The sequence below is a fragment of the Pelodiscus sinensis genome, chromosome 12 (assembly GCF_052426305.1).
Source record: "Pelodiscus sinensis isolate ZL-2025 chromosome 12, ASM5242630v1, whole genome shotgun sequence".
Lineage (NCBI taxonomy): Eukaryota > Metazoa > Chordata > Testudines > Trionychidae > Pelodiscus > Pelodiscus sinensis.
In genome coordinates this window covers 43,831,194-43,848,705 of record NC_143063.1, presented here as the reverse complement: position 1 = coordinate 43,848,705, position 17,512 = coordinate 43,831,194, and the positions used below count along the sequence as shown (strand labels likewise).

Below are 17,512 nucleotides of genomic sequence, written 5' to 3'. Positions count from 1 at the left end.
AAGGAAACTACAAAACATCGATAACCTCCCCAATAACACCATCCTTGCCACCATAGATGTAGAAGCACTATACACCAACATCCCACATGAAGACGGATTACTAAGCAATTAGAAACACTATCCCAGAGGACACTACTGCCAACCTGGTAGCAGACCTATGTAACTTTGTTCTCACCCACAATTATTTCCAGTTTGAGAACAACTTATACCTCCAGATCAGCGGCACAGCCATGGGTACACGCATGGCCCCACAGTATGCTAATATCTTTATGGCTGACATAGAACAACGTTTCCTCAACTCCCGTCCCCTTTTACCACTTCTCTACTTACACTACATTGATGACATCTTTATGATCTGGACGCATGGCCAAGAAACACTGGAGACATTCCACAGAGATTTCAACAACCTACACCCCACCATTAACCTCAGCCTGGACCATTCCACACGAGAGATCCATTTCCTGGACACCACAGTACAAATCAACAATGGAAAATTAGACACCACCCTCTATAGAAATCCCACTGACTCATACAGTTACCTACATGCTTCCAGCTCCCATCCAGCACACACCATACGATCCATCATCTATAGCCAAGCCCTTCGATACAACCGCATCTGCTCCAATCCCACTGACAGAGACCAGAAACTTCAGGATCTCTCCCAAGCATTTATAAACCTCAACTACCCACCCGGAGAAATAAAAAAGCAAATTGAAAGAGCCAAACGAATACCTAGAAACCATCTACTTACTACAAGACAGACCCAAGAAAACCAACAATAGAACACCACTTGTCATCACCTACAGCTCCCAACTTAAATCTGTCCAACACATTATCAATAAATTACAGCCTATACTGGAACAGGACACTAAACTCCAAGAAGCTCTGGGAGACAGACCCATAGTCTCCTATAGACAACCACCTAACCTCAAGATGATTCTTACCAACAACCACAGGACATACCACACTAATACCAACCCTGGTACTTTCCCTTGCAACAAACCCCGTTGTCAGCTTTGTCCACATATTCACTCTGCTGACACCATTATTGGGCCTAACCAAGTGAGTTATAAGATCAAGAATATATATTCCTGCACCTCCAGAAATATAATCTATGCTATTATGTGCCGAAAGTGTCCGTCTGCTATGTACATTGGACAAACATCTCAGACCCTTCGCCAAAGAATCAATGCCCACAAAACAGACATTAGACAGGATCACAAAGAAAAAACAGTTGCTTGCCATTTCAACCAGAAAGGACACTGTCTCAATGACCTAATCACCTGCATCCTACTTCAGAAGACATTCAAATCTACACTTGAAAGAGAATCCTCTGAACTGGCATTCATGCTAAAATTCGACACTCTCCGCGGAGGCCTGAACAAAGACTCCAGCTATCTTACCCATTACAAAGATAGCTTCCCTAATTATCACCTCTAACACTATTAACTCACAGACATCTACCCTTCCCCACCTCTAATATTATTAACTCACAGGCATTCACCTTCCTTCCCCCCCCCCCACCCCCACGCATCCCCCTTCTGTTCTGAAATGTGATTTGTCCTTTTCATATGTGTTCACTTTTTTTTAATTGTATCCTTTGGTATATATGGCTGTGACTATTTTCTTCCATTATTTGATCTGAGGAAGTGGGTCTGGCCCACGAAAGCTCATCATCTAATAAACCGTCTTGTTAGTCTTTAAAGTGCTACATAGTCCTGTATTTTGTATTATTTATTAGTGACACCCACTGTACCAGGAACCCTTATTGTAAGATTCACATGGATACAGATTGAAAAGTTTGCACTTTCTCTTTGTAATGGGCCTAACACAATCCCTGGATCTGAACAGTCCCCCACAAATTCCCAGTTCCATAAGATCCATAAGACGAGTTACTGGATGTAGATGACTCGCCCCTCCTGGAAATGTCTCATTTATTTCTCAGGAAACAGCGCTCTGAGAGTTCGCAGAATAGAACACCATGCACCTAAAATAATCGTCTCGGGCCAGAATTTCATAAACCAGCTAAGAGATCATGGAGCATTTGATCCACAGGAATGTGAGTGCCACGGCTTAGCTCTTGCCGATTTACAAGCACAGCATAGTTCACCAAGTGCAGGTAAAATTCCTTCCGCCTTGAAGGTGACATGTCTCCAGCATGTACTGCATGATCCAGCTGATCTGTGAACACTTCCAAAGTGAGATCCTGTGTGATCCTGAAAAGCAGCACAGCAATACAGCTTCCTGCCATGTTTCTACTCAGAGTTTTCTCCAGATCATGCCATCATGCATGGAGTTTGCCTTATCCTGACTCACTCCGCCACCAAGTCACCCAGGGAGCTGCCACTATATGGGCTTGATAGTCACACATGTTAGGTGCAGAAGTGCCATCTTCCCTCTCTGTCTTTCCTAGCCAGACCCTTGTAGCTGAGGAGTGAAGTCATCAAGAAGAGGAACCAGAGATTGCCACCAATTTTCTGTGAGCTTGGGCAGCCACCCGGGAGAAATTCAGGTGCCACCTAGCTGATTGTCAGAACACCCACAGCTGCCACAGCTAGCAGCATGGTGCTCTTGGTGGTGCACATCTGCACATGCCTCAGTGCACGTAACAAAAATTATTCCGCCCATGGATGGAAAATGTTGATTGCCACTGGCTCCAGACCATTCAGGAATGGTAGTTCTCTCTGCAAGTAGCCAGGCTGAAATCATTGGGTGAGTGAGACACTACTCAGTGTGTGTAACACATTGGCCTTCAGTGAAGGCTAAAACTATTAGGCTACGTCTACACTGGCCCCTAAAAACCTGAGGTAGGAATAAGAGATCCTCCGGAAAAGGGCTTTATTCCGGAGGATCACACCAGTCTAGATGCTTTTTTTCCGGCTTTTCCCCAAGCCGGAAAAAAAGCGGCGGACATGTTTATTTAAATCCGCGGGGGATATTTAAATCTCCCGCGGATTTCCCTATGCTGACTTACCTGATTTGCATCACTTTTCCGTTTTTAGGGGCCAGTGTAGACGTAGCCTTAGGGCTTGTTGAAATGGAGAGTTAGTGCCTGGTGTCAATCTACTGTGCACCAGCATGCTGTGCACTACCTGGCTATATGGACCCTTGGACTGCACACTAAAAGTTCCCTAGGACAGGCTGAATGACTCTGAGGGAGCTTTCAGTGCACAGTAGCTGGGCCCACAAGGTCAGTCCTTGCATACACACTGTTCAAGGATTTTCAAACTTTTTTTCTCATGACCCAGTTGAAGACAATCATTGATGCCCTCGACCCAACATCATTTCACTGGAGTGGGGGCTCCCAGGTGAGGCAAAGGATGAGAGCTTTGGGGTGTAGGAGGGACTCAGGCTTTGGGGAGGACTCAGTGCTGGGGCAGGAGGGGCTTATCTCAAAGGGCTCCTGGTCAGCAGTGCAGCAGGGGGCCTAAGGCAGCTCCCTGCCTCTCCTGGCACCACAGACCAGGCTGCGCCTCAGAAGCAGCCAGCAGCAGGTTCCCAGCCAGTGGGAGTGCAGAGCTAGTGCTCGGGGCAGGGGCGGTACGCAGAGCCTTGTGTGCTCTCCCCTCTCCCTCACCTGGGAGCCGGGCCTGCTGCCGGCCTCTTCTGGGACACAGCAGTCTGCAGTGCCAGGAGAGGCAGGTAGCTGCCTTAGCACCCCCCCACTGTCACCTGATCCCCCTGCAGCAACGAGCCCCAGTGCCCGACGTTCCACGACCCAGCCCTGGGTTGTGGCCCGTAGTTTGAACACCGCTGCACTAGTGCACTGTAGATTTAGTCCCCCGCTTGCCACACACTCCCTCTACATCCGGACAAGCCTTTAGATAAGGATGCGCTGACATGGCGTGTCCTATGCAGCACTGCGAAGGAGGCCAATGAAATAAATACAGGTCATCGTCACCCGTTAAACCACCTCAGAATACACAGGATCAGAGCACAGAGAACCCTAGGCTATAAAGGAAACTACTGGCCCGACTCTGATCTCAGACCAATTTTCCCACAGTGTAACTCTGGTCACTTCAGGGGAGTGTGTTCTAATTTACCCTGCTGCCCATGAGAGACTAAACTCAGCCCAACAGCTCTAGATGCTTGGCTTTGCCATCAGCTGTTAGACAATTCAATTTAAATGTTGCTCAACCTCTTTGGCCCAGTTTTCTACTTTGCAAAGTACTGAAGAGCAACGAAGCCTGTTGTTTGATAGAGTCAATGAAAAAAAAAAAAACAGGCAGGGGGCCCCATTTCCACCGGGGCAAGTCTGCTTTCAAACCCCTACGTCTATCTTAGAAATATTTGTTCTTCAGTCGCTCTCACAGGGAGACTGGACGAAAGAACCTCATTAACATTTAAACATAGTGTGTCAAGCACCCCAGAGAGCTGGCTTGGCATTTTCATTTGATGAACTAGGGATTTATTAAGCACCTTTTGCATGCTTTCTCTATCCACGCTACCGCCACACGGGTTGCATTTTCCATGACAATTCTAAACCTTAAAACCCTTTTCATGGGGGAGCCATTTTCTACCGTCTCCATGTTACTTTTGGTGAGGAATGACTCAAAGTGCATCTACGCAGCAGAAAAAGAAACCACGGCAGCGAGTCTGAGAGCCCGGGTTGATGATCTGGGGCTTCAAATTGCAGGATAGACATTCAGGCTCTGAGATGCTCCACCCTCCAGGCTCCAGCCCAAAACCCTATGTCTACAGGACACTCCTATTTTTATCCCCACAGGGCTCGGAGACTTGCTGTCGTGCGGTGTGTGCATTTGAGGGGAGAGAGAGTTACACTGTGCACACATACAAGGCGGCACATTTTATGTAACACTGGAAACTCTATATATCACTGGAATAAATCTGGAGTAACTTCACTGATTTACGTGGCATTATTCCAGTGGAATTCTTTGGTGTAACTGATAGCCAAATTGCACTGAGGGTGTTACGGGTGAAGCAGACACACATTTATTCTATGCAGAGAAGATGACATTATGGAATGCACTACCAAACCACCCACTTCTGAGACAGCAAATTTTAATTTTATACAGCAATTTATTCTAAACCTTGGCTACAGAATAAATCAATCCCTGACAAAAGCAACAATGATGAGAGACTTTCGGGAAAAGCCATTCTTGGGAATCAAAACCATGAGTCTTGTAAATGAAATAAGGGATACTGTACTAAAGAATGAACCAAATTAAATAAGTGAAGAGTAAATTACCTGTGGAGAAGTAGGTGTAACAGGATGTAAGAGGGACAGAATCATTGAAATCAGTTCTCTTGAAGTCCATTCTGGATCTAGACCAGTCAAAGAACAGAATTTAGCCCAGAAAAATCTATGAGAATCTATGAGAAAGAACCCCTGTCTGGTGTAATCTACATGGAAATGTGAATTATCCTGTTATAATCTCACTTTTCTCCGGACAAAGGGCAAAAAGCAAGAGGAAAAGGCTAAATCAATTAAAGGTTGAACCTCTGTAGTCCAGACCCTCAGGCCCGAACAGTGCCGAATCAGAGAATATTGACCACAGAGGTCAATATTGTCTAGCAGCATGACCAACACTTCCACTGCTTATTGGGCTCTTAGGAGACATTTAGGGGTAAATTAAAACTAAATCACAGCACAGAACACTGAGAGCCAGGACTGGTGGCTGTAAACGAACTTTCTAGGACCACAGGAAACTTGGCCACACCCATGATAAGTGGACATCTGGCTAACTAAAATCATACCAGACCATGGATATTGCTGGACCAGAGAATGCCGGACTAGAGAAGTTCAACCTGTAGCAAAGAAAATATAGTAAGGAGATATTTCCTGGTCCTTCTGGGTGGCATGTATTTGGATCTTGCTGCACTTGGCCTCCTCCATATTTTTCCACTTGGAAAGAGATGGCATTTGTACAGCCTGATTAGAGGAATGGTTTGTCTCAGGGTTCTGATGTCTGAAAAGAACTGGAATATGTTGGAAGAGGAGAAGGGGAGAATGTGAAACAGATGCACCTCACTAGCTAATCCACCTGATATCTGCTTTTGGGGGTAACAACTCAACTTGTGATGCTGATTTATCCATCTAGAACTTAGCAAGCATTTCACAGTATTATTAGCCAAGTGCAACATTCTTACGTTTGTGCGTCTGTACACACACACACACATGCACGCATGCACATATTCTGGAACTATCAAAGGGGTAGCCATGTTAGTCTGGATCTGCAAAAGCGACAAGGAGTCCTGTGGCACCTCATAGACTAAGGGTATGTCTACACTAGCCCCCTAGTTTGAACTAGGGTGGCTAATGTAGGCATTCAAACTTGCAAATGAAGCCTGGGATTTAAATATCCCGGGCTTCATTTGCATGTTCCCGGGTGGGTGCCATTTTTAAATCCCCTTAGTTTGAACGAACTGCCCGCGGCTACACGCGGCAGTTTAAAGTTAATCCAAACTAAGTCCTTCGTTCAGATTAACAGTTACTCCTTGTAGATAGATAGATAGATAGATAGATAGATAGATAGATAGATAGATAGATAGATAGATAGATAGATAGATAGATAGATAGATAGATAACACAAAACATAGTTCTAAAAATTCACGTCTGTACCAGACTGCAAATATGAGAGGTTCAAAAACAATAAGGGAGAGACTCATAACTCAGAATAATTGCTTTGCCCTGGCAAACAATAGCCTTTGAATTTTTTCTTTAAAGAAGCACATTGTAAACCAGGTTCATGCTGATTCTTTTTTTGCCCTGGAATTTAAATATGACATCTGTGTTGGCTTTCTTATTCTGCATCATGAAGACTTTGAGTTTAAGGTGCTTCAGTCCCCCTGCTCTAACCCAATCCCCTTCCCCTCCTCCTGCCCCAGAGCCAGGCATCCCCAGCCTCCCCCCCACTCTAATCCAATGCCTTGGTCCTTCTCATAGGCATGAGCAGAGGGTGGGCCTGGTGTGCCCAGGCACACCCTAATGTCTCAAAAAAAAGTGGCTTTGCATTTTAATTGAATCACATGAGACGCTCTTTTAAGTAAAGTTTAGTTGTTAATTTAAAAAAAATTAAGTTTAGTTAAGTTTTAGTTTCTTTAGTTTGTTTGATGAATAAAAATAATGTCCTTTATGATTGAGTATTCAATAAATGTTCGCCTTTAAAAAATAAAATTCCCTGGGTGCACGCTAATGAAATGTGCTGCGCACGCCTATGGTCCTTCTCCCTCCAGGCGCTGGGGCGCAGGTGCAGAGCGGCCAGCCGTGAGCAGTACAGGCATGCAGCTCAGAACTAGCAAGAGCCGCATTTCTTTAAGCAAAGAGCCGCATGCAGCTCAAGAGCCACCAGCTGGCCACCCCTGCCACACTTGCCAGTACATTTTTTAGCAGGCTGGCCAGCAGCCCGGCTCTGTCCTGGCTTGCAACGGGTCCAGAAACTACCCCTGCTGCAGCTCTGCATTTGAAGTGTATTAGGAGCTGGGCGAGCAGGCAGCCCAACTCAGTTCCGACTTGTGCCGGGTTCGGGAGCTCAGATCTCCCCTCCCTTAGACAGGGGCTGCTGCCACCCTGCGCTGCTGCCTCTTTATCAGAGGCAGCAGCACAAAGCGACAGGCAGCCAGTCCACAAGGGGAACTGGTTTTTAAACGGGATCCCCTCGTGGACCATCTCCCACCTGGCAGGAGTCTTCTCAGGAGTGAGGCCAGAGCGCACTGGCTTCCAGCCCTGCCCCCAGGGGCTATAGAATAGTCGACTAACCGATAAGAATTCAGAAGCTTCAGGGGGTAGCCGAGTTAGTCTGGTACAGAAAAAAACAACAAATGGTCTGGTAGAACTTTATTTTTTGTTTTGTTTTATTGTTTTGTTAGTTTATAAAGTGCTACCAGACTATTTGTTGTTTTTTCCAATAAGAATTCATGAGGTTACTTGACTATTCAATTAACCGATATTTAACATCCCTAGCTGTCCCTTTCTCTGCTCCTGCCCCCCTGCTAGCCCAATGGAGTTTACAGCTGTTCTGGTCTCCATTTCTGGCCCTTTGGGGTATGTCTACACAGCCGTTTTTCCGTAAAACTTCACTTACCTCCACACTGCAATCGTGTTCTTTCGCAAAAAAATCTAAAGAACAGCACAGGTTTTCCGACAGCGGTAATCCTCTTTCTATGAGGAAGAAGCCTTTTTCCAAAAGAGCTCTTTTCGAAAAAGGCGTGTGTGGATGGGGAAGAGGGAGTTCTTTCGAAAGAAGAGGAAAGAAGAAAATGCACAGGTGCCCTGATGGCCAATCCGCCTATAGTAATCACAGCTGAAATGCGAGATAGCGTCCATTCAGTGTGGACGCTATCTTTCAAAAAAGCAGATCACTTTTTTGATGCACTTTGGCTGTGTAGACACTCTCTTTCAGAAGTTTTTTCAGAAGATCTCTTCTGGAAAAGCTTCCCAAAGAAGCCTGCAGTCTAGACATAGCCTCGGTGTCCCTGCTGTGGTTATTCTACAGTATGAAAACATTGAATTCCAGGCACATCCCATTGTCCTGGCACAACCAGCCCTGACCCTGCTTTATGTTAGGAGAAGAAGTTGCATACCAAATTTGATGGTCCCAGCTTTTAGGCTGCGTCTAGACTGGCATGATTTTGTGGAAATACTTTTAACCGGAAAAGTTTTTCCGTTAAAAGTATTTCAGCAAAAGCGCACCTAGATTGGCACGGATGCTTTTGCGCAAAAGTATCCTTGGCCAGTCTAGAAGCGATTTTGCGCAAGAAAGCCCCGATCACCATTTTAGCCATCGGGGCTTTTTTGCGCAAAACAGTTCTTCCCTGTCTACACTGGCCCTCTTGCGCAAGTATTCTTGCGCAAGAGGGCTTTTTCCTGAGCGGGAGCGGGAAAGTATTTGCGCAAGAATCACTAATTTTGTACATTACAAAGTCAGTGCTCTTGTGCAAATTCAAGCAGCCAGTGCAGACAGCTGGCAAGTTTTTCCACAAAAGCACTCGCTTTTGCGCAAAATCTTGCCAGTCTAGATGCACCCTTACTGTTTATTAGGAGTTATTAAACAAATGGACTTACAGACAGACAGATGGACACACAGATGACAAGTTCTCCAAAATATATCTTTCTGCACTTCTGGGAAAAGTTATTTCAAGACCTTTCTCTTGGTTCCTTCAGACAGCTGATCAAAGGTGGAGCCTTTAACATAGTTCTCAGAGAGACAAATATTTTGTGGATACTTTGATGTTGTAGAGACAGAAAAGATTTAGTCGATGCCAGAAAAGGAGGCATGTATGCACCTAGAAATATATTTGAGGCTAGGAATTTGTATAGAACTTAAAGTTTTTAGTTTATTGGGACATTTCTGTTTGAAATAGGGCCAATAGCTTACATTGGTGAATATCGCACTATTCAGGTTGATCTGTACTCTCTCTACTAAACTGAAACAAAAAACAGGACTAACAAGATGGTTTATTAGGTGATGAGCTTTCGTGGGCCAGACTCACTTCCTCAGATCAAAAAGTGCTACATAGTCCTGTTTTTTGTTTCAGCTACACCAGACTAACACGGCTACATTTCTATCACTATTCTACATACTAAACTGAGTTTGAGTTTCATCAGAACCACAGAACAGATGGACACAGTGAATATGCATTCAGTGCAAATCACAGCTGTAGGATCAAATATTTGCCTTATTGGCCTTGAAAAGCATTCTGTTCACTAGGACCGATTTCTCATTTGTACAGCATTTTCCTGATTTAAAAAAAGAACCTAGAATGCATCTTTCTCCATATTGAATTCTAGCACTTCATAGTGTTTGTTTGTTAGGACAACAGCTTCCACAATTCCATCTGCTTATACTTACACACTTTCACCTCTCTTAATAGCTCAGTTTAGGATCCCAGCCTGTATGGCCTGCCACATATATGTTATATTCCTACCTCACCATAGCTAGATACCCGTTTCTGTAAAGCAAAAGATGCAATATTCAGTCTAGCGGCCTATGGGAAAGATGTTTGGAATAAGTGAAATGTGCTGAACTGTGGTCAGACATTGAACTTGATAGAGCTTCGTACAAGTAGGGGTGTTAAATTGTGGGTAATTGACTAATCAAATAGTCGATGCATTTTGCATTGACTATTCAACTAGCCAATAGGGTGTCTCACCTTTGAAGTGTAGAAAAAGCCCTAGGGCTGTTGCTACACATTAAAGATGAAAGCGCCACGTGGAACCCGGGGTCAGCTGGGGTCTCCCCGCTGACACAGGCTCCATGCAGCACTACCGCTTTGAAGTACTACCTTCTTCCCCCCTTGTTGCCTCTTTCTGATAGAGGCAGCAAAGCATGGGGGCGACTAGTCCTTCACAACCCTACATACAATGCACAGTCAACCTGTGGAACTCCTTGCCAGAGGATGTTGTGAAGACCAAGACTATAATAGGGTTCCAAAAAGTGCTAGATAAATTCACGGAGATAGATCCATCAATTACTATTATCCAGGATGTGCAGAAATGGTGTCCTTAGCCTCTGCTTGTCAGAAGCTGGGAATGGGTGACAGGGGTGGGATTGCTTGATGATTCCCTGTCCTGTTCATTCCCTCTGGGGGCACTGGCCACTGTCGGAAGACAGACTATTGGGCTAGCTGGACCTTTGCCCTAACCCGGTATGGCCATTCTTATGTTCTGAGAAGAGAAAAGCCACCAGAAATATAGGCTTTGTTATGGTCCCATTTGATTCACCCTGCATCCTTTCCTCTGTTAAAAAGAAACTATCAATTTCAATGCTGCTGGCAAGAGCCAAACTCAGCTGGAGATTATTTAGGCCTGCGTGGTAATGTCAATGTCTTTGGATTGAGTGACTTTGCTGGAATCTTCATTAAGACTCTTTAGCTTGGCATGGTGGTACAAGGTACTTATCCCGATCAGACTATTTTCTTAACCAACCCACAGCAGATCTATTGCAAATGTGACACAGGACTGAGGCCTGCCAGGACTAACAATTCTCCCCACATTCTTTCACTGCGTGCTGCTCTGCAGTACAGAGGAACAAGCAACGGGGAACTTCTGCAAAAGCCTTTTGTTCTCAAAGAGAAAATCCGATGCAAAAAAAAAAGAGGATGCCATTGAAAACTGAGGGAGAGGCGTGGGTGTGTGCATGAGAGATCACACGAATGGAGATCGCCACTGACCTGCCTCAGAAAATGCTTTAGAAGACATCCAAACTCAGCAGAACAGGAGACAAATAGCTAAGATACTTCAGTGCATCCTTAGCTCACTCCGTCATGCATAGGAATAGCAGCCCACGAGGGAGACAAGTCATCCATTCTAACATCCTGCCAAACTAAAAAAAAGCAAGGGAGTAAGTGAAAGAGTTTCGCCTGAAAGACTCCACTTAATTAGTCCCCAAAACTGCAGTATAGAGAAAGACCTACCTGTAGATCATGTTCATTAACATGTACTACTGGCTTTCCATCACTTGGTGCCCCATGCATGCCAGTGACTTTGTACACCAGAAAGCTGGCTGCACTTTGGAAATGAAAAGGAGCTAGAGTATCTCCTCAGATCTTGCTTCTCGGTATGACATGCATGGTCTACTAAAAGACAGAAAGGGGAAAAACCCAAATAGGTGAAGGAATCATAGCTTGGAGACTGAACATCCATTGCACTTATTTTCAAATTAAACCACCCCAGCCAACATCTTGGCTCCTTTAAACCTGTTCAAGCGGAGCAGTGAATTTTACACAACCTTTTAAATTAGACCTTGGCATTATCAACTGCTGCTCATATATACTGCTGGAGAGCCATGAAGAATGTACCACAAATTCAGTAGTCCAGAGGCTTCCTGCAGCCATTAAACCCTGCTCCATCCCTCACCGCATGAAATTTGATACAATGCATACGATGGACATTAGAGAAAAGAAATATCAATAGGAAAACACAGAGTGAACCTCTGTAGTCCAGAACTCTCTGGTCCAGCAGCATCTGTGGTTTAGCATGATTTTAATCAGCTGGATGTCTACTTAGCCGAAATGGGAGCCAAATTTCTCATGATCTGGCAACATTTGTTACAGCCACCAGTCCAGGTTCTCAATGTTCTGTGCTGTTATTTAGCTCTAAATTTGCCCTAAATATGTCTTCTCAGAGATTAACAGTATTACCAACACTTCCACTGCTTGTTGAGCGTGAGCTTGTGTCAGTACAGAATTGATACAACAAAAGGCGGAATTGTTGCAGAAGTTGGAAAAAGACACATCACTGTGTTGTTCCATTTATTCACCTCGGCAAAATAAAAAATAAAAAGAGACTCACTCATTGCAATATTGACCTCCCGTGGTCCAGCAAATTCTCTGGTTCAGCACTGGTCTGATCCCGAGTGTGGGACTACAGAGGATCAATCTGTCCATCTAATTTTATTGAACTTGCATAGCCTTGCAGATTTCCTGTTCTGGCAAGTGTTTTAATCTTCAAGCTTATAAACTGTTTGTCAGAAATCCAAATGATCCCAAAGACTCCTAGAGTAAACGCTTTAGACAAAAAATCCCCTTCTAGAAAGGACAGTTATTCTTAATAGTCATCTGGAATAAATTACTCCTTTGCAAGCAACATGCTGATACTGAATTAGCTGTAACATTAGCCTTCAGTAATGTGGTTCAGCAGAGACTCCACACGTAATAAAACCAATCATTGCCAAAGCAGCCTGTTTGCAAGACATGACCCCCCAAACCTAGATTGTCTTGGCAAAAGTCTACTTAAGCATCACGCTCTGCTGAAACCTCTTATTGTTCTTATTATTCCCCCAGGGGTGGAGCCTGGATATGGGGAAAACTTCTCGGTTCCTGCTTGCAAAACATAAACGTGTCCCATGTTTATTTTCTGAGTATTGGTTCAGTTATCCCTGGCCTGGCCCAGGAGCACTGTATCTTGCTCATAGGGTGAAACACCTGTTTGACTGGGTCCCACACAGAGAAGGAGGCACAAAACAAAAGCCAAGCTCTTCAAAAGTGATGAGTGATTTGGGAGCTCCAACTTAGATCCTTCAGGGTATCTCAGATTCAGCACCCCAAAAGTCACACGTCACCTTTGTACGTCTTAGCCAATGCAACTGTATTCATCATGCTTTGTACTTTTGAGCATAACAGCTGACTTGATTTCTTTCAAACCTTTCTGCAGGGTCATAATGACTCCTCCCAAATCTCCTGTTACCATGGAAACCTAAGCGTTTGTCTTCACTGCAATGGTTTACGTGAAATAACTCAAGCTATCGAGCCTAACTAGAGTGCTAGTGGAAAGACAGGAACCACACCACAAAACAGCCCTCCAGCTAGACAAAGACTAGTTAAATCACTCTGCTTTCAGCCGGCTGGGGCTCAGGCTAAGGGCTGTACAATTATGGTATAGATGTAGGACTTCAGGTTTTCACTTGGGCTCTAAATCCTGCAGGATAGAGCGCCCCAGGGTTCGGGCTGCAGCCTGAACTCCAAGTCTATACTGCAATTAAACAGCCCCTGAGCCTACGGACACAGGTCAATCCTGTGTTTTTAATTGCAACATAGACATGTCTGGAGTGCCCGCATTCACAGTGTGCGGCGACTGGATTAGCGGTAGCCGAGTTGCTGAAACTCAGGCTGATGCCTCCTCACTACCAGCATTTCCTGTAAGCTGAGTGCTTGGGGAGCCACTCAGGAGAGATTCAAATGCTGCCCAGCTAATTAGCATGGTGCCACCTGCTATGTTTGTGTTTCTACTGATGGTGCACATGCCTCAGCGCACACAAAAAAATTATTCCACACATGAAAAAGATTAGCAGGAATATTGCTCATTACTTGTTCCAATGTCAGCAACACAAGCTTCAACTCGTCCCTCAACAGGCCAGCTAGCTCAAAGCATACCTGACCTCAAACGCCGGTGGACAGCGTTAATTGAAGGGCAAAATGTATGTTCCAGCTCAAACGACCAGTCCCATGAAGACAAACCTTGAACCCTGTCCAAACCATTCCACGAAACCATGTTATGAAGTGTTCTGTTCTTCACCACGTTGCATTTCTCAACTCTATTAAACTTTAACAGCCCTTCACAATACTGAGCAGGGTTGGAGAGCAAGCAGCTTAAAAAGCTAGTGCCCAACCCAAGCCTGTCTACTCACAGGGATCCCGCTCTTGCTACTAGCAGAGGAGATCAACTGAGGGTTTGGAGAAATAACCTTGAGTAGACACATTACTTTTGCCCTTGATCTGCATGCAAAGTCACACTGAAGCCAATGGGAATGACACTTAGGAACCACCCAGCACACTTAGCTCTTTTAGAATACTGTGTTACTAACATCAACCTTGTGAATTGTGGTCAGTAAACGATGCTGAAACCAGCCCCACTTTTTGAATATATTTCCAAAGACAAGTAGGGGGTGGGAAGTATCTGATGTGGTTTAGACCAAGATTCTGGAGCGTCAGGACCCCTGGGATCTTTTCCTTAGTATGCGTCTACACAGCACCGTTATTTCGGAATAACTGACGTAATTTTGAAATAATGCGAGCATCCATGCAGCAATTCCGTTATTTCGAAATAAATCAGAAATAACAGGTGGCTTATTCTGGATTCTGTAAACCTCATTCCATGAGGAATAACCCCTCTTCCAAAATAGCTATTCCAAAATAGCTGTAGTATGGATGCTCCACGGCTGATATTTCAAAATAGCTCCTCGCCAGGACCATTCAAACTAATTACTCCCCAGTAATGCCTGGGGGGCTCTAGATCGAGGTAGTGTGTCCACATTAGGGGACCCTGTCTTGGACTAATTTTGAGGATTCCCTGTAGAGCAGATGCAATATTTAAAAATAAGCTATTTCGGAGTATTTCTTCCAGAATAGCTTATTTCGAAATAACGTGCAGTGTAGACATACCCTTACTCTATCAAGATCATCTGATGACTTCAGTAGCAGAGTCAGGAGGAGAACCCAGGCATCCAGACTCTCTTATGGAAGTCAGTAGATGATCTTGCTATATTACTTAATTCTTTAGAAAAGCCACAAAGTGCTTTAGAAAAGCCCACAAAGTGTGTTTGCTCCGAACACAATTTGGAGCAAACTACAGCCAAGAGCAGATGCGGATTGCTTACCGGGATTGCTCCTTTCTGTTACCATTACTCATCAAGTTTACATTAAGCGAGCCAATAAACATCAGTAGGCTCATCGAGGACACAAATGCTACCATGAAAGAGCCCTTAAGAATAGTTCCTGAGACCGATTAGACAGAACTTTATCTGTTAGGATGAAATAAATAAAGGGAAGTGCTATTGTGGGCTACTGCTGTCCTCTACCATTTCAAAGAACTTTCTGCGAAGGGAGCATAAGCCATTATGAGCTGCAAGAATTTGCAATACCATTGCCAATTATCATGGGCCACTGGCATAGGAGGGAGTTTGACTAGTATCCAGGGGGATGAGAAGCAGGACTGCTGTGGTAAATTTCTAATCCCACTGAAGTCAGTGGCAGAAGTTCGCAGGGGTCAGAACTTTATCCCATGTCCTCATTCTTGCTTTACATGAGTCATGGTGGGCATGTCTATACTTACCAGAAGATCAACGCTCCGGAGGTCGAGCTTCTGGTGTTCGATTGAGCGGGTCTAGTATAGACTCGCTAAATCAAATGCTGAGGGCAGGGCCGGATTAAGACCTTTGGCACAGAAAAGTTACGGTGCCCCCCCCTATGTAATTCAAAATAAAAACAATACTATACCATAAAATCTTATTTCTTTTTGGTGCCCCTGCTTTGCTTGTGCCCTAAGCACATGCTTAGTCTGCCTATTGGGTAATCCAGCCCTGGCTGAGGGCAGCTCCCGCCGGTGTACAATACTTCTCCTTTTGTGAGAAATAAGCAAAGCCAATGGGAAAGTTTGCTCCCATGAGTCTCCCACAATGTGGGAGTTGTCAAGGCTCAGCTAAAGGTAAACTGACTCCAGCTACACATTTTCGAGTCTAGTGTAGATCTGGCCTGCGTGAACTTGGCCTAGTTGCTTAACCTCAGTTTACCTACCCATCAAGCAATTGTCGAAGTTTGTATCTACCTGTTACAGTTGTGAATTACAAAGCAGAAATAATGAGTATTTGTAAAGGACTTCGAGATTTGCAGGGGAATGATGAGGGAGTAGTCAAAGGCAGGGCTTCAAGAGACCAGTGAGGGCAACAGCCGTGGGCACTAGGGGTGTGTCTAGACTACATGCCTCCTTCGACGGAGGCATGTAGATTAGCCAGATCGGAAGAGGGAAATGAAGCCGCGATTAAAATAATCGCGGCTTCATTTAAATTTAAATAGCTGCCCCGATCTGCCGATCAGCTGTTTGTCGGCAGATCGGGGGAGTCTGGACGCGATGCCCCGACAAAGAAGCCTTTCTTCATCGACACAGGTAAGCCTGGTTTCACGAGGCTTACCTGTGTCGATGAAGAAAGGCTTCTTTGTCGGGGCATCGCGTCCAGACTCCCCCGATCTGCCGACAAACAGCTGATCGGCAGATCGGGGCAGCCATTTAAATTTAAATGAAGCCGCGATTATTTTAATCGCGGCTTCATTTCCCTCTTCCGATCTGGCTAATCTACATGCCTCCGTCGAAGGAGGCATGTAGTCTAGACACACCCTAGGATGCGGCTTGCTTTTCTTCCTGTTCCCCTGACAATAAGGGAGCGAGGGGAAAGTGTCTGGATTCTGTGCATGTCTCTCACTCCTGGCTTGTGAAGGGAGGGGTCAGAGGTGTAAATCATGGAATCCAAGCACTTTCCCCTTGCTGCCTTATTGGGCTGTGTAGACTTTCCAAGCCAGCTAATCTCTCAGTCAGGTGTTTCCAGGATTCAGCACACAACAACAATGTGCAACGCCGACGGACTTGGTCACAGGAAGGTGGGATTGAACCTGCGGCCTTAGGGGCTAACGCCACCATAAGCCATCGCCGCAAAAGCTAAAAGCCAACTGGTTCTCAGCTCAGGCTGGAGTGTAAACATCATTCTTCCTTGTCAGTGGAGTGCCATCTACATGGCTCTTTTTTTCCTGCAAAAACCCCTCTTGCACAAGAGCTGTTCACCCTGAAAAAAATGCAGAAGAACGGCTCTTGCGCAAAAGCCTCTTGCACAAAAATGGAGCCTCATTAATTATTCAAATAGGGTGTGGCGATAGTCCACACTTTGCCTCATTTGCATATTTTTGTGCAAAATGGTTGCAGTGTAGACATAGCCTTACAATTCTTGGAGCTCCTAAACACACACACACACACACACACACACACACACACACACACACACACGCTGAGCCCCATCTGTTTGCCTGCCTTGTTTTCTTTCTTCTCCAAGTTGAGCAAAGCTATCCTGTAATTAAAGCAGGAGAGCTGTGGGTACATTTGTGTTCTCACTGCCCAGAGAAAGCACAGCCATTTGTCTAGCTGGTGCGCCAAGAACTTGCCAGAGCTGTCAACTGCAAGCTCATTATAAATGATTCTATGTGAGACTTTTCCTCCGGCCATTTTGGAAGGGAGGGGGAAACAAAAGTAACCCCAGAGAGCTTTTCACCCTGCTGTCCTTTACACCAA

At 45.1% G+C, this 17,512-nt stretch overlaps 1 long non-coding RNA gene across 1 annotated transcript; it reads right to left on the bottom strand.

Annotated features, from left to right (window-relative positions):
• Positions 1-3,008: 3,008 nt before the first annotated feature.
• LOC112543762 (uncharacterized) lies at positions 3,009-12,525 on the bottom strand. Its single transcript, XR_016350553.1, has 4 exons — positions 12,254-12,525; positions 11,377-11,538; positions 11,134-11,285; positions 3,009-5,286 (listed from the first exon to the last, which is right to left on the bottom strand). It is a non-coding gene; the product is annotated as an uncharacterized LOC112543762 (long non-coding RNA).
• Positions 12,526-17,512: the final 4,987 nt, after the last annotated feature.